Source organism: Arachis stenosperma, chromosome 7, assembly GCF_014773155.1.
Source record: "Arachis stenosperma cultivar V10309 chromosome 7, arast.V10309.gnm1.PFL2, whole genome shotgun sequence".
Lineage (NCBI taxonomy): Eukaryota > Viridiplantae > Streptophyta > Magnoliopsida > Fabales > Fabaceae > Arachis > Arachis stenosperma.
Window position 1 is genome coordinate 47,935,677 of NC_080383.1, and position 21,781 is coordinate 47,957,457.

At 40.1% G+C, this 21,781-nt stretch overlaps 1 non-coding gene across 1 annotated transcript; it reads right to left on the minus strand.

Moving 5' to 3' along the window:
* Positions 1–17,184: 17,184 nt before the first annotated feature.
* On the minus strand, positions 17,185–17,292 carry LOC130943022 (small nucleolar RNA R71). Its single transcript, XR_009071561.1, has one exon. It is a non-coding gene; the product is annotated as a small nucleolar RNA R71 (small nucleolar RNA).
* Between the last annotated feature and the right edge of the window lie 4,489 nt (positions 17,293–21,781).

The window sequence follows — 21,781 nt, forward strand, 5'->3', positions numbered from 1 at the left end:
TGCACTTGCTGGTTAGTTGTGCGGGATTGCAAAAGTGTGATTGCAATTTCATCCACCACTTAGCAACCATGTCTCTGATCTAATCAAAACCACTCAAAGTTTCATGACTGAGACAAGGTCCTCCATTAGGAATTTGGAGGCACAAGTGGGTCAGCTGAGCAAGAAAATTATTGAACTCCCTCCTAGTACTCTTCCAAGCAATACAGAAGAGAATCCAAAAGGAGAATGCAAGGCCATTAACATGACCTACATGGCCGAATTTGGAGAGGAGGAAGAGGCAGTGAACGCCACTGAGGAAGACCTCAATGGACGTCCACTGACCTCCAATGAGTTCCATAATGAGGAACCATGGGAATCTGAGGCTCACACTGAGACCATAGAGATTCCATTGGATTTACTTCTACCATTCATGAGATCTGATGAGTATTCTTCCTCTGAAGAGGATGAGTATGTCACTGAAGAGCAAGTTGCTAAATACCTTAGAGCAATCATGAAGCTAAATGACAAGTTATTTGGTAATGAGACTTGGGAGGATGAACCCCCTTTGCTCACCAAAGTACTGGATGACTTGTCTAGGCAAAAATTACCTCAAAAGAGACAAGATCCTGGGAAGTTTTCAATACCTTGTACCATAGCCACCATGACCTTTAAGAAGGCTCTGTGTGACTTAGGGTCAAGTGTAAACCTCATGCCTCTCTCTGTAATGGAGAAGCTAGGGATCTTTGAGGTACAAGCTGCAAGAATCTCACTAGAGATGGCAGACAACTCAAGAAAACAAGCTTATGGACTTGTAGAGGATGTTTTGGTAGAGATTGAAGACCATTACATCCCTGCTGATTTCATAGTCCTAGAGATTGGGAAGTGCATGGATGAATCTGTCATCCTTGGCAGACCCTTCCTAGCCACAGCAAAGGCTGTGATTGATGTGGACAAAGGAGAATTGATCATTCAAATGAATGAAAAACCCTTTGTGTTTAAGACTCAAGGATACCTCTCTGTCTCCATGGAGAGGAAGCATGAAGAGCTTCTCTCAAAACAGAGTCAAACAAAGCCCCCACAGTCAAACTCTAAGTTTGGTGTTGGGAGGCCACAACCAAATTCTAAGTTTGGTGTTGAACCCCCACATTCAAACTCTAAGTTTGGTGTTGGGAGGTTCCAACATTGCTCTGAGTATCTATAAGGCTCCATGAGAGCCCACTGTCAAGCTACTGACATTAAAGAAGCGCTTGTTGGGAGGCAACCCAATATTATATTTAATCTATTTTCCATTGTTATTTTATGTTTTCTGTAGGTTGATGATCATGGGAAGTCACAAAATCAATTGAAAAAGCAAAAACAGAAGGAAAAACAGAAAGAAAAATAGCACACCCTGGTGGAAGACCTTGCTGGCGTTTAAATGCCAGTAAGGGCAGCAAATGGGCGTTTAACGCCCAGTCTGGCACCATTCTGGGCATTTAACGCCAGAAAGGGGCACCAGACTGGCGTTAAACGCCAGGAAAGGGCAAGAAGTTGGCGTTAAATGCCAGAAATGGGCACCAGCCCGGCGTTTAACGCCAGAATTGGCATGAAGAGCATTTTTGCTCGCCACTTGGTGCAGGGATGACTTTTCCTTGACACCTCAGGATCTGTGAACCCCATAGGATCCCCACCTACCCCACCTACCTCACCATTCAAATTCACACCACTTTCCCACCCAAACCCACCCTCCCATAGCCGAACCCTACCCCTCTCTCCACCCTATATAAACCCATCTTCACTCCTTCATTTTCACACACCCTAAACACTACTTCTCCCCCTTTGGCCGAACCAAAAAGCCATCTCCATCTCCTCTATTTCTTCTTCTTCTACTCTCTTCTTTCTTCTTTTGCTCGAGGACGAGAAAACCTTTTAAGTTTGGTGTGGTAAAAGCATTGCTTTTTGTTTTTCCATAACCATTTATGGCATCCAAGGCCGGAGAAACCTCTAGAAAGAGGAAAGGGAAAGCAAAAGCTTTCACCTCCGAGTCATGGGAGATGGAGAGATTCATTTCAAGGGTGCATCAAGACCACTTCTATGAAGTTGTGGCCTTGAAGAAGGTGATCCCCGAGGTCCCTTTTAAACTCAAAAAGAGTGAATATCCGGAGATCCGACATGAGATTCGAAGAAGAGGTTGGGAAGTTCTTACCAACCCCATTCAACAAGTCGGAATCTTAATGGTTCAAGAGTTCTATGCCAATGCATGGATCACCAAGAACCATGATCAAAGTATGAACCCGGACCCAAAGAATTGGCTTAGAATGGTTCGGGGGAAATACTTAGATTTTTGTCCGGAAAATGTAAGGTTGGCATTCAACTTGCCCATGATGCAAGGAGATGAACACCCTTACACTAGAAAGGTCAACTTTGATCAAAGGTTGGACCAAGTCCTCACAGTTATTTGTGAAGAGGGCGCCCAATGGAAGAGAGATTCAAGAGGGAAGCCGGTTCAACTGAGAAGGCATGACCTCAAGCCCATGGCTAGGGGATGGTTGGAGTTTATCCAACGCTCAATCATTCCCACTAGCAACCGGTCCGAAGTTACTATAGACCGGGCCATCATGATCCATAGCATCATGATTGGAGAAGAAATAGAAGTACATGAGGTTATAGCCCAAGAACTTTATAAGGTGGCGGACAAGTCCTCTACCTTGGCAAGGTTAGCCTTTCCTCATCTCATTTGTCACCTCTGTTATTCAGTTGGAGTTGACATAGAGGGAGACATCCCCATTGATGAGGACAAGCCCATCACTAAGAAAAGGATGGAGCAAACAAGAGATCTCACTCATCATGAAATCCCTGAGATACCTCAAGGGATGCACTTTCCTCCACAAAACTATTGGGAGCAAATCAACACCTCCCTAGGAGAATTGAGTTCCAACATGGGACAACTAAGGGTGGTGCACCAAGAACATTCCATCCTCCTCCATGAAATTAGAGAAGATCAAAGAATCATGAGAGAGGAGCAACAAAGACAAGGAAGAGACATTGAGGAGCTCAAGCACTCCATAAGATCTTCAAGAGGAAGAACAAGCCGCCATCACTAAGGTGGACCCGTTCTTTAATTTCCTTGTTCTTTATTTTTCTGTTTTTCGAAAAATCATGCTTATGTTTATCTATGTTTGTGTCTTGTGATCATTAGTGTCTTAGTGTCTATGCCTTAAAGCTATGAATGTCCTATGAATCCATCACTTTTCTTGAATGAAAAATGTTCTTAATTGAAAAAGAGAAGAATTGCATGAATTTTGAATTTTGTAACAGATTAATTATTTTGATGTGGTGGCAATACTTTTGTTTTCTAAATGTATGCTTAAACAGTGCATATGTCTTTTGAGTTTGTTGTTCATGAATGGTTGGCTCTTGAAAGAATGATGAAAAAGGAGACATGTTACTGAGGATCTGAAAAATCATAAAAATGATTCTTGAAGCAAGAAAAAGCAGTGAATACAGAAAAAAAAAACGAAAAAAAGGGGAGAAAAAGAAAAAGAAAGAAAAAGAAAGAAATAAAGTTGTGATCCAAGGCAAAAAGAGTGTGCTTAAGAACCCTGGACACCTCTAATTGGGGACTCTAGCAAAGCTGAGTCACAATCTGAAAAGGTTCACCCAATTATGTGTCTGTGGCATGTATGTATCCGGTGGTAATACTGGAAGACAGAGTGCTTTGGGCCACGGCCAAGACTCATAAAGTAGCTGTGTTCAAGAATCATCATACTTAACTAGGAGAATCAATAACACTATCTGGATTCTGAGTTCCTATAGAAGCCAATCATTCTGAATTTCAAAGGATAGAGTGAGATGCCAAAACTGTTCAGAGGCAAAAAGCTAAAAGCCCCGCTCATCTAATTAATACTGATCTTCATAGATGTTTTTGGAATTCATTGCATATTCTCTTCTCTTTATCTTATTTGATTTTCAGTTGCTTGGGGACAAGCAACAATTTAAGTTTGGTGTTGTGATGAGCGGATAATTTGTACGCCTTTTGGCATTGTTTTTAGTATGTTTTTAGTATGTTTTAGTTAGTTTTTATTATATTTTTATTAGTTTTTAGTTGAAATTCACTTTTCTGGACTTTACTATGAGTTTTTGTGTTTTTCTGTGATTTTAGGTATTTTCTGGTTGAAATTGAGGGACCTGAGCAAAAATCTGATTCAGAGACTGAAAAGGACTGCAGATGCTGTTGGATTCTGACCACCCTGCACTCGATGTGGATTTTCTGGAGCTACAGATACCCATTTGGCGCGCTCTCAACGGCGTTGGAAAGTAGACATTCTGGGCTTTTCAGCAATGTATAATAGTCCATTCTTTTCTCGAGATTTCTTGGCCCAAATCGGCGTTCCAAATCAGCTTAAAACTGCCCGGCGTTAAACGCCGGAACTGGCACAAGAATGGGAGTTAAACGCCCAAACTGGCACAAAAGCTGGCGTTTAACTCCAAGAGAAGTCTCTACACGAAAATTCTTCAATGCTCAGCCCAAGCACACACCAAGTGGGCCCGAAAGTGGATTTTTATGTCATTTACTCATTTCTGTAAACCCTAGGCTACTAGTTCTCTACAAATAGGACCTTTTACTATTGTATTTTCATCTTGAGATCTTTGAATCTTTGGATCCTTGATCATTTTGAGTCTTTTGATCATATATTGGGAGGCTGGCCATTCGGCCATGCCTAGACCTTGTTCTTATGTATTTTCAACGGTGGAGTTTCTACACACCATAGATTAAGGTGTGGAGCTCTGCTGTACTTCGAGTATTAATGCAATTATTATTGTTCTTCTATTCAATTCAGCTTGTTCTTATTCCAAGATATTCATTCGCACTCAAGAACTTGATGAATGTGATGATTATGTGATGCTCATCATCATTCTCACTTATGAACGCGTGCCTGACAACCACTCCCGTTTTACAAGCAAACAAGGCTTGAATGTTTGTCTCTTGGATTCCTTAATCGGAATCTTCGTCGTATAAGCTAGAATTGATGGCGGCATTCAAGAGAATCCGGAAGGTCTAAACCTTGTCTGTGGTATTCTGAGTAGGATTCAATGATTGAATGACTGTGACGAGCTTCAAACTCCTGAAGGCTGGGCGTTAGTGACAGACGCAAAAGAATAAATGGATTCTATTCCAACCTGATTGAGAACCGACAGATTATTAGCCGTGCCGTGACAGGGTGCGTTGAACATTTTCACTGAGAGGACGGGATTGTAGCCACTGACAAATGGTCCTATGCTCTGTCACAGCACGGCTAATCATCTGTCGGTTCTCAATCGGGTTGGAATAGAATCCCTTGATTCTTTTGCGTTTGTCATCACGCCCAGCCTTCAGGAGTTTGAAGCTCGTCACAGTCATTCAATCCCAGAATCCTACTCGGAATACCATAGACAAGGTTTAGACTTTTCGGATCCTTATGAATGCCGCCATCTATCTAGCTTATACCACGAAGATTCTTTTGGGGAATCTAAGAGATATGCGCCCGGCCTAAGGTAGAACGGAAGTGGTTGTCAATCACGCGCGTTCATAGGTGAGAATGATGATGAGTGTCACGGATCATCAAATTCATCAAAGTGTTATGCAACGTATATCTTGGAATAAGAATAAAAGAGAATTGAATAGAAAGTAATAGTAATTGTATTGAAACTTGAGGTACAGCAGAGCTCCACATCCTTAATCTATGGTGTGCAGAAACTCCACTGTTGAAAATACATAAGTGAAAGGTTCAGGCATGGCCGAATGGCCAGCCCCTAAAACATGATCAATAGTCTCCTAAGATGAAGGATAAAACAAAACTGAGACCAAAGATGAAACGTGGTCAAAAGACGACTAATACACTAGTAAAAAGTCTTATTTATACTAAACTAGCTACTAGGGTTTACATGAGTAAGTAATTGATGCATAAATCCACTTCCGGGGCCCACTTGGTGTATGTTTGGGCTGAGCTTGATCTATCCACGAGCTGAGGCTTTTCTTGGAGTTGAACTCCAAGTTATGACGTGTTTTGGGCGTTCAACTCCGGATCATGACGTTTTTCTGGCGTTTAACTCCAGACAGCAGCATGTACTTGGCGTTCAACGCCAAGTTACGTCATCAATTTCCGAATAAAGTATAGACTATTATATATTGCTGGAAAGCTCTGGATGTCTACTTTCCAACGCCGTTGAGAGCGCGCCAATTGGAGTTCTTTAGCTCCAGAAAATCCATTTCGAGTGCAGGGAGGTCAGAATCCAACAGCATCAGCAGTCCTTTTGTCAGTCTTTTTCAGAGTTTTGCTCAAGTCCCTCAATTTCAGCCAGAAATTACCTGAAATCACAGAAAAACACACAAACTCATAGTAAAGTTCAGAAATGTGAATTTAACATAAAAACTAATGAAAACATCCCTAAAAGTAGCTTGAACTTACTAAAAACTACCTAAAAACAATGCCAAAAAGCGTATAAATTATCCGCTCATCACTTGCCATGGAAAGGAGTAAGAAGGATTGGATGAAGACAGTAGGAAAGTAGAGAGACGGAAGGGACAAAGCTTCTCCATACGCTTATCTGAAATTCTCACCAATGAATTACATAAGTATCTCTATCTTTATGCTTTATTCATATATCATTCATAATCATTTGAATCTGCCTGACTAAGATTTACAAGGTGACCATAGCTTGCTTCATACCAACAATCTCCGTGGGATCGACCCTTACTCGCGTAAGGTTTATTGCTTGGACGACCCAGTGCACTTGCTGGTTAGTTGTGCGAAGTTGTGAAATTATGTTTAGACCATGGTATTGAGCACCAAGTCTTTGGAGCCATTACCAGGGACTGTTTGAGTTGTGAAAAGAATGAATCACAATTTCGTGCACCATCTACCATGGTGAGAAGGCGACGAAAAATAAGGAGTTAGAGATCTTCCTCCTGGAGGATCCACTCGCAACTGAAAACTGAGCTACTGAAGTGTCCAACTTAAGGACGTTAAAGCAAAGTGCTAGGTGGGAGACAACCCACCACGGTATGATCGTTCCTCTTCTTCTCCTTCTCTTCCCTCATCTATAACTCTTCTCCATACCACTGCCTATATCTTGCACCTCATCTGCATCTGATGTAGGTGGAAATTGTCTCTCAACAAATTTCCTTCGGCAAGTGTACCGAAATTGTCGTCAAGTAAAAACTCACAATAGAGTGAGGTCGAATCCCACAGGGATTGATTGATCAAGCAACTTTAAATGGGAAGAATGTTCTAGTTGAGCTAATTCAGAATTTAGGTTGAGAGTTGCAGAAAATAAAATGGCGGTAATGTAAATGACAGGAAGAGTAAATGCTAGAATTAAAGAGCTGGAAGTAAATGACTGAAATTAAATTGCAGAATTGTAAATGGGAATGGGGTGTTTGCTCATGAAAATAAACGCAGAAATTAAAGAGAATGGGTGAGATTAGAATTGGGAAGTTCATTGGGCACAGGAGATGTTGCAATTCTCCGGATCAAGTTCATTTTCATCTCTTCCTCAATCGATGCACTCATTGATCTCCTTGGCAATCTTAATTGATTGAATTACAATTTCTTGCAATTCAATCTCTCAAATCTTGATCAATAGCCAATTCTTTGGTCAATTGCTCATGAGAAGAGATGAAGTATGGTCACTGATTATACCACATGCATTTCCCAAATCAAGTTTTGAGAGGATTATAGTCACATATCCATCCAAACCCAATTTGGTCCAGCATGAGAAAGCATTTCTAGCTTGATCTCTTCATTCCTCTTTCAAGGTTCAGAAGAGATCCAAGTTTGAATAGTTTCTTTTCCAAGATAATTACCCAATAGGATGAAGATCGAAAGCTTTCAAGTAAAATCAGGAGAAAAGATAGAAGAAGAATGAAGAAAACTAGTATTGATCCATCAAATTACAACAGAGTTCCCTAACCCAATGAAATGGGTTTAGTTGTTCATAGCTCTAGAAAATGAAAACAAAGATGGAGAATACATCCTCGAACTAGAAGGGCAGAAAAAGTAAAATATAGAGAGTAATGCTTCCAATTTCCCAGCTTCCAGAACTCCTTAAATAATTCAAAGCTACTCCTATATATACTACTCTTCTCAGCTTCTAGTTGGTTCTTCAAGTCTTGGGCCTTTGGATTTTGAGTTTGAAGCAGTTCTTTTCTTCATTTGGGCTTGGTTTCACTTGCAGAGAGAAAGTGTGAAGTGGGCAGAGACTTTAGCTTAGGACGTTAAGGGTGTTAACATTTAGTGAAAGTTTGAGTTCGAGAATGTTAGTGACACTCAACATTGTCACTAACGTTCCAATGTACCCCTTTTGCTTCACGTTAGAACTCACGTTAACTATGTTAACGTGGCTTCTAACGTGGCCTTGCTAACCTTCGAGAACGTTAGTGACATTCAACATTGTCACTAACGTTCCAATGTGCCCCTATGTCTCACGTTAGAGTCCACGTTAACTAGGTTAACATGGCTTCTAACGTGGCCTTGCCAACCTTTGAGAACATTAGTGACACTCAACATTGTCACTAACGTTCCAATGTGCCCCTATGTCTCACGTTAGAGTCCACGTTAACTAGATTAATGTGGCTTCTAACGTGGCCATTCTTAGCCATCCCCAACGTTAGTGACAATGTTGAGTGTTACTAATGTTGGCTCATCATTCACTCATCATCGTTAGCTTCCATGTTAACTAAGTTAACGTGGAAGTTAACGTGGCTCCTTGGGGTTTTGTGGTTGCTTCCAACGTTAGTGACAATGTTGGGTGTCACTAACGTTGTCGACCACCTTTGCCTCTTACGTTAGCTCCCATGTTAACCAAGTTAACGTGGTACATTGCATCTTAGGCCAACGTTAGTGACAATGTTGAATGTCACTAACGTTGGCTTCTTTCCCCCTTTTAACGTTACAGGTCACGTTAACTAAGTTAACGTGGACTCTAACGTGGCCACTTATGATCATTGGCCAACGTTGGTGATAATGTTAAGTGTCACTAACGTTGGCTCAAAGTCCCTTCTTCACATTAGAGTTCACGTTAACTTAGTTAACGTGACTCTTAACATGGGCAATGATAGCTTCGAGAGCGTTATTGGCAATCACTTTTCTCATTAACTTTGCAAGTTACCTCCCATTCCACGTTAGTGGCCACGTTAATTAGATTAACGTGACTGCTAAGTGGTTCTTCCTTGCTTCCTTTGGTCCTGAAATCAAGCAATAGAGTGCATCAAAGTTCTAGTCCAAGTCATGGGTAATGCAACATACAATTTGTCACTAAATTCATGCAAAATCCTCATGAAATCATGTAAAATGCACAATTTATGCTTGAATCAAGGTGTAAGTGAATATCTACCCAAAACTAGCTAATTTCCTAAGGAAATGCATGAAACTACCCTAAAAACAGTAAAGAAAAGGTCAGTGAAACTGGCCAAGATGCCCTGGCATCACAACACCAAACTTAAAGCTTGCTTGTCCCTAAGCAAGTACTGGAACAAGAGAATGATGAATGGAATGCCAAGAGAAATGAGTCATTCTTGTGGAAGTCATGTTACTGATTTTATGGTGGTTTCATGCATAGCAACTTAGGTTCATTCCTGGCTTTCAGACCTTTATCATGTCCTAGAATACTTACTGTGATTGCATCCCATGAGACCTTTATTCACTGATCCTTATGTTGTTTTCAGGGCTTATTTTTGTTCTTAAGCTAAGTGTTCTGTAAGGGGGCAACTCTTTAAGGTAAGCTTTCAGCCAGCACTCCCGAACCAGTTGGTTCAAGGTGCTAGGTGTTGAAGCACCCCTAAGGACTTACTTGCTCAAGTCTCTCCCCCATACATACACACCACAGGCACATAGTTTATTTAGTTTCTTTTCTTGAGACCTTGGTGTCCAGCACCTCTTTGGGTTACTAAATGCTCTGTAGTGATGGTTACTCTTGATAGTGGACTTTCAGCTGATAATCCTGAGTTAGTTAACCCAAGTTACCAGGTGATAAGGCACCCCTAAGAGCTTATTCATCCAAGTAGATCCCTCACACAGGAACACCACAGACACATGCCTCAAGATTACAACCATTGGTGTCTAGCCTTATTGCTTACTCTTTTTCTTTTGTTTTTTTTTTCACTTTAAGTGTTCTTTCCCTTTCTCTTATTAGGATCTTGCTATTTACTTAGTCTCATGGGTGTATTCAAAGCAAAGTATTCAGGATAGATAGTTGTCTTCCCCCCTCATGGTTGAACTAACTTAGCTAACTTATTATCACACCAAAGATTCAGAAAATTACTCCATATTATGAACTCCACTCTGGTCTTTTGAAACATAAACATTCTCTTCTTCATTTGATTTTAAAGACAAGCATACAATAAGCAAAGATATGATGCAGTGACACTTAAACCAGAAATCATAGACCTAAGCAATAAAGCTTAAAATGCAGAATTCAAAAGGTTCTAATCAACACATGACTATTAATTAGCAGTGCATTCAGACTTCCAATGTTTAACACGATGAGTAGATGGAATTAAGTAGCAATACAACCTTTGGGAGACGGTTTGCTATACCAATCCAGTTGCCCTCTTGTTGTCATTGCCATAGTTCTTGATGCTTCACTTTCTTAGTTGAAGGTTCACCATCTCCTCATAAGCTTCCTGTAAGGTTATTGGAAGTTGCTTGTTTCCCCAAGCACTTGAGGAATAGTCAGCTCGCATGTATGCTTATGATTTCTGAACTTATTTTTGGTGTGTGAACACCAAACTTAGTTCCGTGCCTAGTGCCAAACTTTGCATATATGCTGAGAACCTCATATCTTGTTGTTAACAAAACACTTATTAACTAAAGTCTAACTACATCTAAGTGATTTCCCTTGATTGGTTGGAGCTAGCAATGTGTTTTGGGAGTGAAGTGTAATTCTAAATACTGTCCTTTGGTGGAACACCAAACCTAGAATTACACTATCACTCTTGGATTGTTCTGGTGTGGAACTGATAAACCCATATTTCATGAGTTCTTTTGTGCTTAATTTGAGTGATTTATACAATCCCTCACCTACTTATTCACATTAATTGCATGGTTTTACTTTCCCTTCCTTATTATTCGTATTGTGAAAAACATGTTTCCTAAGCTTTAAAAATTAATTATTTTAATTACCTTTATTTCCATTCGATGCCGTGATTAGTGTGTTGAGTAGTTTCAGATTTTCTAAGGCAGAATGACTTAAAGGATGAAAAAGGAAACATACTAAAAGGAAAGGAGAAAGCAAAATGGAGCTTTAAGGAAACTGGTGTTCACGCGATCGCATGGATGACGCAATCGCGTGCCAAAAGCGAAGATTCAGCGATGCGGCCGCATGACTGACGCGACCGCGCGCCTTAAGCAGAACGCACATGACGTGGTCGCATGACTGACGCGACCGCGTGGCAAGGGAAAGCTCCGAACGACGCAACCGCATGACCCACGCGGACGCGTGACAGAGGCCACGCACCAGAAAATTACAGAACACGTCCCAGCGAGTTCTAAAGCCTTTTTTGGCCCAAATCCAAGTCCAGAAAGCATAGACCAGGGGTTATGAAGTGAGGGAATGCATCCATTCAAAAAGAGCTCGCATAATTTTAGTTTTCAATGATTTAGGTTTAGTTGAGAGGGAGATCTCTCTCTCTCTTTAGGATTTAGGTAGTGTTTTTAGGATTAGGATTTAGGACTTCTCCTATTCTTAGGAGTGACTCACAATCCCAGGTTCTTTATTTTTATTTATCCCAATTTAATTTATGAACTTTTCCATGTTAAGATTTGAATATTTTATTTAATGATATTTGAAGCATTTCAGTTTATGATTGTTCCTTTTTATTATTCCCAATCTGAGGATATTGTTATTCTAGTAGATTTAGTTTTTCCCCTTTGGCCTTGGCTAAATAATTGGTGACTCTTGAGTTATCAAACTCATTGTTAGTTGAGAATTGGAATTAATTCATCCACTTAACTTACCTTCATAGTTAGAGGTTAACAAAGTGGGAGAAGAATCTAATTCTCGTCACAATTGATAAGGATAACTGGGATAGGACCTCTAGTTCTTATACCTTGCCAAAGGTTTATTTTACAGCTATTATTATTTTATTTTACTTGTCATATAATATATTCGCACCTTACTTCCAAAACCCCAATTTTACCTTTTTCATAGCCAATAATAAGAACATACTTCCCTGCAATTCCTTGAGAAGACGACCCGAGGTTTAAATACTCGGTTATCAATTTTAAAGGGGTTTGTTACTTGTGACAACCAAAACGTTTGTACGAAGGGATTTTTGTCGGTTTAGAGACTATATCTACAACGCGACTGTTTTTATGACATTCTTTACTGGCAGAAATCTCGACGTCAAAATGGCGCCGTTGCCGGGGAACTACTAACGTGTGCCTTATTATTAGTTATTGTAAATATTTTTCTTTTGCTTGTTTATTTATTTTCGTTTTTCCTTTTTATTTTTATTTGCTACTATGAACTCTCACCCCTCTCGCTTTGAGTTTGGTTCTAATATTGTTAAAGGAAATAGAAGTTACAGCAGGAATGTGCATCAAGGTCAGACCAATCAAGGATGGATGGAACCAAGAGGATCTAATCAACCCTTTTGGCAGCAACACCCTCCGAGATATCATGGACAAAGACCATTCTACCGCGCATACCCAGCTGAAAGACATGGTGGACAACCTTGTAACTACCAACAAGCCCCACCCCGTGCATATGAACCATCCCTTCAACATAACCTCGAACCACCACACTCACAAGCTTCTCTTCACCATTCGCCATCATATGATCCTTCCTTACCCCAATACCAATCCAATCATTCCCAGTCATCACCACTTCCCTATGTATCATGTCTAAGTCCAGCAAACCGCAAAGCAGAGGATCGCCTAAGAGAAACAGTAATTAAATTTCAAACAACCATTCAACAACTGGAGCAAGCACTAATCCAATGGGCCACTAAGCGCTCAAATATACAAGGATCAACCACAGCTCCATGTGGACAACCCGATGAAGAGCGTAGCATGAAAGAAATACTAGAGACTCCAGTGGACAAGGCAGAGAATGAATTCGTACTAGAACAATTAGAAGAAGCTGTCTTTGTTCAAGAAGAAGAGTTGCTTGAAGATCTAGGCGATGCTGAACTTCCTTGGGAATCCAGAATTGAGGAAAACTCCGTCCAGGATGCTACAATTGATGCTAAGGAAGATACTGTACAATCTCCAAGGCAAGTCGTTTATGAAGAATCAGACAGAATAATCCAAGAATCAAATTCCCTTGAGGATGATAGTCACAAGTCTAGCTCTCTTGGTGATGAACTTGCATCCGCAAGTGAATTCTCTGAAATCGAAGACTCTTCCCCAAGTGAATATGAAGATGATGCAGAGGTAGATTTCTCTCAACCTCCAATCTATGACTTGAGTGATGAGGAAGACTGATCAGCGGATAATTTATACGCTTTTTGGCATTGTTTTTAGTATGTTTTTAGTATGTTTTAGTTAGTTTTTAGTATATTTTTATTAGTTTTTAGTTAAAATTCACTTTTCTGGACTTTACTAGGAGTTTGTGTGTTTTTCTGTGATTTCAGGTATTTTCTGGCTGAAATTGAGGGAGTTGAGCAAAAATCTGATTCAGAGACTGAAAAGGACTGCAGATGCTGTTGGATTCTGACCTCCCTGCACTCAAAGTGGATTTTCTGGAGCTACAGAAGCCCCATTGGCGCGCTCTCAACAGCGTTGGAAAGTAGACATCCTGGGCTTTCCCGCAATGTATAATAGTCCATACTTTGCCCGAGATTTGATGGCCCAAATCGGCGTTCCAAATCAGCTCAAAACTGCCCGGCGTTAAACGCCGGAACTGGCACAAGAATGGGAGTTAAACGCCCAAACTGGCACAAAAGCTGGCGTTTAACTCCAAGAGGAGTCTCTACATGAAAATGCTTCAATGCTCAGCCCAAGCGCACACCAAGTGGGCCCGGAAGTGGATTTTTATGTCATTTACTCATCTTTGTAAACCCTAGGCTACTAGTTCTTTATAAATAGGACCTTTTGCTATTGTATTTTCATCTTTGGATCATTTTCGATCTTAGGATCATCTTGGGACGTCTAGTTCTTAGATCATGGGGGCTGGCCTCACGGCCATGCCTGAACCTTGTTCTTATGTATTTTCAACGGTGGAGTTTCTACATACCATAGATTAAGGTGTGGAGCTCTGCTATACCTCGAGTATTAATGCAATTACTATTGTTATTCTATTCAATTCAGCTTGTTCTTATTCCAAGATATTCATTCGCACTCAAGAACTTGATGAATGTGATGATTATGTGACGCTCATCATCATTCTCACTTATGAACGCGTGCCTGACAACCACTCCCGTTCTACAAGCAAACAAGGCTTGAATGTTTATCTCTTGGATTCTTTAATCGGAATCTTCGTGGTATAAGCTAGAATTGATGGCGGCATTCAAGAGAATCCGGAAGGTCTAAACGTTGTCTGTGGTATTCTGAGTAGGATTCAATGATTAAATGACTGTGACGAGCTTCAAACTCCTAAAGGCTGGGCGTTAGTGACAGACGCAAAAGAATCAATGGATTCTACTCCAACCTGATTGAGAACCGACAGATGATTAGTCGTGCCGTGACAGGGTGCGTTGAACATATTCACTGAGAGGACGGGATTGTAGCCACTGACAACGGTGATGCCCAACATACAGCTTGCCATGGAAAGGAGTAAGAAGGATTGGATGAAGACAGTAGGAAAGCAGAGAGACGGAAGGGACAAAGCATCTCCATTCGCTTATCTGAAGTTCTCACCAATGAATTACATAAGTATCTCTATCTCTATCTTTATGTTTTATTCATATATCATCCATAACCATTTGAATCTGCCTGACTGAGATTTACAAGGTGACCATAGCTTGCTTCATACCAACAATCTCCGTGGGATCGACCCTTACTCACGTAAGGTTTATTACTTGGACGACCCAGTGCACTTGCTGGTTAGTTGTGCGAAGTTGTGTTTATACCATGGTATTGAGCACCAAGTTTTTGGATTCATTACCGGGGATTATTTGAGTTATGAAAAGTAGTGATCACAATTTCGTGCACCAAGTTTTTGGCGCCGTTGCCGGGGATTGTTTCGAGTATGGAGAATTGACGGTTCATCTTGTTGCTTAGATAAGGTATTCTTCTTCAGAGTTCTTAAGAATGAATTCTAGTGTTTCAAGGTGATGTTTTTATCATCACCAAAGCTGATTGATTCTCATCAATTTAGCTCTTGAATGCAATGTCCTGCTGAAGTTTGGCTAGCCATGTCTAATTCCTTTAGACTAAAGCTTTAGACTAACATTGCATGATTCCTGGAATTCTCATTAAGAATTTTGATACCTTTATTTTCTTTCCCACTTAATTTTCGAAAAAAACAAAAAAAAATTACAAAATCATAAAAAAAAAACAAAATTATTGTATGTTTCTTGTTTGAGTCTAGTGTCTCATGTTAAGTTTGGTATCAATTGCATGTTTCTATTCTTCTTGCATTCATTCATGTGTCTTCATTAATCTTCAAGTTGTTCTTGATGATTTCCTTGCTCTGATCTTTAAATTCTCTTGACTTGAGTGTTTTGTTGTTTCTCATATGCATTCTCATTTTGTTAGTGTCAGTAGTGTACAAACTACTAAGTTTGGTGTCTTGCATGCATTGTTTATTTGATTTTAGTTGCATTTTGATTATTCCTCATTATTAAAAATCCAAAAATATTTTTAATTTGTGTCTTTTCAAGTCAATAATACAGAGAATTGAAGATTCAGAACATACAGCATAGGAATTATACAGAAAAAGCTGGGCGTTCAAAACACCCAGTGAAGAAGGCAAACTCGCGTTTAAACGCCAGCCAGGGTGCCTGGCTGGGCATTTAACGCCCAAAAGGGTAGTGCTTTGGGCGTTAAACGCGAGAATGTGCACCATTCTGGGCGTTTAACGCCAGGATGGCACAAGAGGGAAGATTCTGTTTTGAATTCAAATTTTTTTTCAGGTTTTCAAAATTTTTCAAAATAAAATCTTTTTCAAATCATATCTTTTCAATCAAATCTTTTTCAAAATCAATTTCTTTCCATTTTTAAAAATACTTGCTATCAATTAATGATTTGATTCAACATTTCAAGTATGTTGCCTTTTCTGTTGAGAAAGGTTTAATGTTTGAATCATATCTTTTCTTGTTAGCTAAGTCATTAATTTTTAAAATCAAATCTTTTTAAATTGTTTTTCAAATCATATCTTCTCAATCACATCTTTTTTTAAAACCATAACTTTTAAATCATATCTTTTTCAAAATAGTTTTCAATCACATCTTTTTCACTTCTAATTTCAAAATCTTTTTCAAAAATCACTTGATTTGTTTTCCACTCTTAATTTTCGAAAATCAATTAAAATTTTTCAAAATATTTTAAAAATCTTTTACTTAATTTTCGAAAATTTCTTTCCCTCTTCTCACATCCTTCTATTTATGGACTAACAATATTCCTCAAGGAACAATTCGAACTCCATCTCTCTTGATAAGTTTGAATTCTTCTACTTCTTCCTTCTATTTTTCTTTTCCTCTGACACCTCAAGGAATCTCTATACTGTGACATAGAGGATTCCATATTTTCTTGTTCTCTTCTCTTTCATATGAGCAGGAGCAAAGACAAAAGCATTCTTGTTGAAGCTGACCCTGAACCTGAAAGGACCTTGAAGCGAAAGCTAAGAGAAGCTAAGGCACAATTCTCTGTAGAGGACCTAACAGAAATCTTCAAAGAAGAAGAACCCATGGCAGCCGAAAATAACAACAATGCAAGGAAGGTGCTGGGTGACTTTACTGCACCTACTCCCGACTTCTATGGGAGAAGCATCTCTATCCCTGCCATTGGAGCAAACAACTTTGAGCTTAAGTCTCAATTAGTTTCTCTAATGCAACAAAATTGCAAGTTCCATGGACTTCCATTGGAAGATCCTCATCAGTTTTTAGCTGAGTTCTTGCAAATCTGTGACGCTGTCAAGACTAACAGGGTTGACCCTGAGGTCTATAGACTTATGCTATTCCTTTTTGCTGTAAGAGACAGAGCTAGGGTATGGTTGGACTCACAACCTAAAGAAAGCCTGAACTCTTGGGAAAAGCTAGTCAATGCCTTCTTGGCAAAGTTCTTTCCACCTCAAAAATTGAGTAAGCTTAGAATGGAAGTCCAAACCTTCAGACAGAAGGAAGGAGAATCCCTCTATGAAGCTTGGGAAAGATACAAACAATTAATCAGAAAGTGCCCTTCTGACATGCTTTCTGAATGGAGCATCATAGGTATCTTCTATGATGGTCTGTCTGAACTGTCCAAGATGTCTTTGGATAGCTCTGCTGGAGGATCTCTTCATCTGAAGAAGATGCCTACAGAAGCTCAAGAACTAATTGAAATGGTTGCAAATAACCAATTCATGTACACTTCTGAAAGGAATCCTGTGAACAATGGGACAAATCAGAAGAAAGGAGTTCTTGAGATTGATACTCTGAATGCCATACTGGCTTAGAACAAAATATTGACTCAGCAAGCCAATTTGATTTCTCAAAGTCTGTCTGGAATGCAAAATGCACCAGGCAGTACTAAGGATGCTTCATCTGAAGAAGAAGCTTATGATCCTGAGAACCCTTCAATGGAAGAGGTGAATTACATGGGAGAACCCTATGAAAACACCTATAATTCTTCATGGAGAAATCATCCAAATTTCTCATGGAAGGATCAACAGAGACCTCAACAAGGTTTCAACAACAATAATGGTGGAAGAAACAGGTTTAGCAATGGCAAGCCTTTTCCATCATCTTCTCAGCAACAGACAGAGAATTCTAAGCAGAACCACTCTGACTTAGCAACCATGGTCTCTGATCTAATCAAAACCACTCAAAGTTTCATGACTGAAACAAGATCCTCCATTAGAAACTTGGAGGCACAAGTGGGACAGCTGAGTAAGAGAGTTACTGAACTCCCTCCTAGTACTCTTCCAAGCAATACAGAAGAAAATCCAAAAGGAGAGTGCAAGGCCATCAACATGGCCAAATTTGGAGAGAAGGAAGAGGCAGTGAACGCCACTGAAGAAGACCTCAATGGGCGTCCATTGACCTCTAATGAGTTCCCTAATGAGGAACCATAGTAATCTGAGGCTCACACTGAGACCATAGAGATTCCAATAGATTTACTTCTGCCATTCATGAGCTCTGATGAGTATTATTCCTCTGAAGAGGATGAGTATGTCACTGAAGAGCAAGTTGCTAAATACCTTAGAGCAATCATGAAGCTAAATGACAAGTTATTTGGTAATGAGACTTGGGAGAACGATCCTCCTTTGCTCACCAAAGAACTGGATGACTTGTCTAGGCAGAGATTACCTCAAAAGAGACAAGATCCTGGGAAGTTTTCAATACCTTGTACCATAGGCACCATGACCTTTAAGAAGGCTCTGTGTGACCTAGGGTCAAGTGTAAACCTCATGCCTCTCTCTGTAATGGAGAAGCTAGGGATCTTTGAGGTACAAGCTGCAAGAATCTCACTAGAGATGGCAGACAATTCAAAGAAACAAGCTCATGGACTTGTAGAGGATGTTCTGGTAAAGGTTGAACACCATTACATCCCTGCTGATTTCATAGTCCTAGAGACTGGAAAGAGCATGGATGAATCCATCATCCTTGGCAGACCCTTCCTAGCCACAGCAAAGGCTGTGATTGATGTGGACAGAGGAGAATTGATCATTCAAGTGAATGAAGAATCCTTTGTGTTTAAGGCTCAAAGATATCCCTCTGTCACCATGAAGAGGAAGCATGAAGAGCTTCTCTCAAAACAGAGTCAAACAGAGCCCCCACAGTCAAACTCTAAGTTTGGTGTTGGGAGGCCACAAGCAAATTCTAATTTTGGTGTTGAACCCCCACATTCAAACTCTAAGTTTGGTGTTGGGAGGTTCCAACATTGCTCTGAGCATCTATGAGGCTCCATGAGAGCCCACAGTCAAGCTACTGACATTAAAGAAGCGCTTGTTGGGAGGCAACCCAATGTTTTATTTTATCTATTTTCCTTTATTATTTTATGTAGGTTGATGATCATGAGAAGTCACAAAATCAATTGAAAAAGCAAAAACAGAAAGAAAAATAGCACACCCTGGAGGAGAATTTGCTGGCGTTTAAACGCCAGTGAAGGTAGCAAATGGGCGTTTAACGCCCAGTCTGGCACCATTCTGGGCGTTTAACACCAGAAAGGGGCACCAGACTGGCGTTAAACGCCAGAAAAGGGCAAGAAGCTGGCGTTAAACGCCAGAAATGGGCACCAGCCCGGCGTTTAACGCCAGAATTGGCACATAGAGCAATTTTGCTCGCCACTTGGTGCAGGGATGACTCTTCCTTGACACCTCAGGATCTGTGGACCCCACAGGATCCCCATGATGAGCGGATAATTTGTATACTTTTTGGCATTGTTTTTAGTATGTTTTTGGTATGATCTAGTTAGATTTTAGTATATTTTTATTAGTTTTTAGTTAAAATTCACTTTTCTGGACTTCACTATGAGTTTGTGTGTTTTTCTGTGATTTCAGGTATTTTCTTGCTGAAATTGAGGGACCTGAGCAAAAATCTGATTCAGAGACCAAAAAAAGGACTGCAGATGCTGTTGGATTCTGACCTCCCTGCACTCAAAGTGGATTTTCTGGAGCTACAGAAGCCCAATTGGCGCGCTCTCAACGGCGTTAGAAAGTAGACATCCTGGGCTTTCCAGCAATATATAATAGTCCATACTTTGCCCAAGATTTGATGGCCCAAACCGGCGTTCAAAGTCACCTCAAGAAATTCCAGCGTTAAACGCCGGAACTGGCACCCAAATGGGAGTTAAACGCCCAAACTGGCATAAAAGCTGGCGTTTAACTCCAAGACAAGTCTCTACACGAAATTGCTTCATTGCTCAGCCCAAGCACACACCAAGTGGGCCCGGAAGTGGATTTTTATGTCATTTACTCATTTCTGTACACCCTAGGCTACTAGTTTTCTATAAGTAGGACCTTGTACTATTGTATTTGACATCTTGGTAGCTATCTTCGAGTTTTATGCTATCTTAGATCATTGGGAGGCTGGCCATTCGGCCATGCCTAGACCTTATGCTTATGTATTTTCAACGGTGGAGTTTCTACACACCATAGATTAAGGTGTGGAGCTCTGCTGTACCTCGAGTATTAATGCAATTACTATTGTTCTTCTATTCAATTCCGCTTGTTCTTGTCCAAGATATCACTTGTTCTTCAACATGATGAAGGTGATGATTGACGCCCATCACCATTCTCACTCATGAACAAAGTGACTGACAACCACTCTTGTTCTACACGCATCTGAGGCTTAGTGAATATCTCTTGGATTCTTTAATCAGAGTCTTCGTGGTATAGGCAGGACCTGATGGCAGCATTCAAGAGAATCCGGAAGGTCTAACCTTGTCTGTGGTATTCTGAGTAGGATTCAATGACTGAATGACTGTGACGTGCTTCAAACTCCTAAGGGCGGGGCGTTAGTGACAGACGCAAAAGAATCACTGGATTCTATTCCGGCCTGATTGAGAACCGACAGATGAATTCCGCTATGACCGTGACAGGGGCATATGCAATCGCTTTCAATGAGAGGATGGGAGGTAGCCAATGACAATGGTGAAACCCTACACGAGCTTGCCATGGAAAGGAGTAAGAAGGATTGGATGAAGGTAGTAGGAAAGCAGAGAGACGGAAGGGAAGGCATCTTCATGCGCTTATCTGAAGTTCCTACCAATGAATTACATAAGTATCACTATCTTTATCTTTTATGTTATTTTCGTTCATCATCATACATTTGAGTTTGCCTGACTAAGATTTACAAGATGACCATAGCTTGCTTCAATAGCAACAATCTCCGTGGGATCGACCCTTACTCACGTAAGGTATTACTTGAACGACCCAGTGCACTTGCTGGTTAGTTGTGCGAAGTTGTAGTGATCACAATTTCGTGCACCAAGTTTTTGGCGCCGTTGCCGGGGATTGTTCAAGTCTTGAGCAAGCTTTTGGTAACAATGCCTGGGATTGTTTGTGTATGGACAACTGACGGTTCATCTTGTTGCTTAGATTAGGTATTATTTTTCTTCAGAGTTCTTAAGAATGAATTCTAGTGTTTCAAGGTGATGTTCTTATCATCACCAAAGCTGATTGATCATCATCAATTTAGCTCTTGAATGCAATGTCCTGCTGAAGCTTAGCTAGCTATGTCTAATTCCTTTAGACTAAAGCTTTAGACTAACATTGCATGATTCCTGGAATTCTCATTAAGAATTTTGATACCTTTATCTTCCTTTTCACTTAAATTTTCGAAAAATCCAAAAAAAATTACAAAATCATAAAAACCAAAAATATTTCTTGTTTAAGTCTAGTGTCTCATTTTAAGTTTGGTGTCAATTGCATGTTTCTGTTCTTATTGCATTTTTCGAATTTATGCATATTTCTTCATTAATCTTCAAGTTGTTCTTGATGATTTCCTTGCTCTGATCTTTAAATTCTCTTGACTTGAGTGTTTTGTTGTTTGTCATATGCATTCTCATTTTGTTAGTGTCAGTAGTATACAAACTGCTAAGTTTGGTGTCTTGCATGCATTGTTATTTGATTTTAGTTGCATTTTGATTATTCCTCATTATTAAAAATCCAAAAATATTTTTAATTTGTGTCTTTTCAAGTCAATAATACAAAGAATTGAAGATTCAGAACATACTGCAGAGGAATTATACAGAAAAAG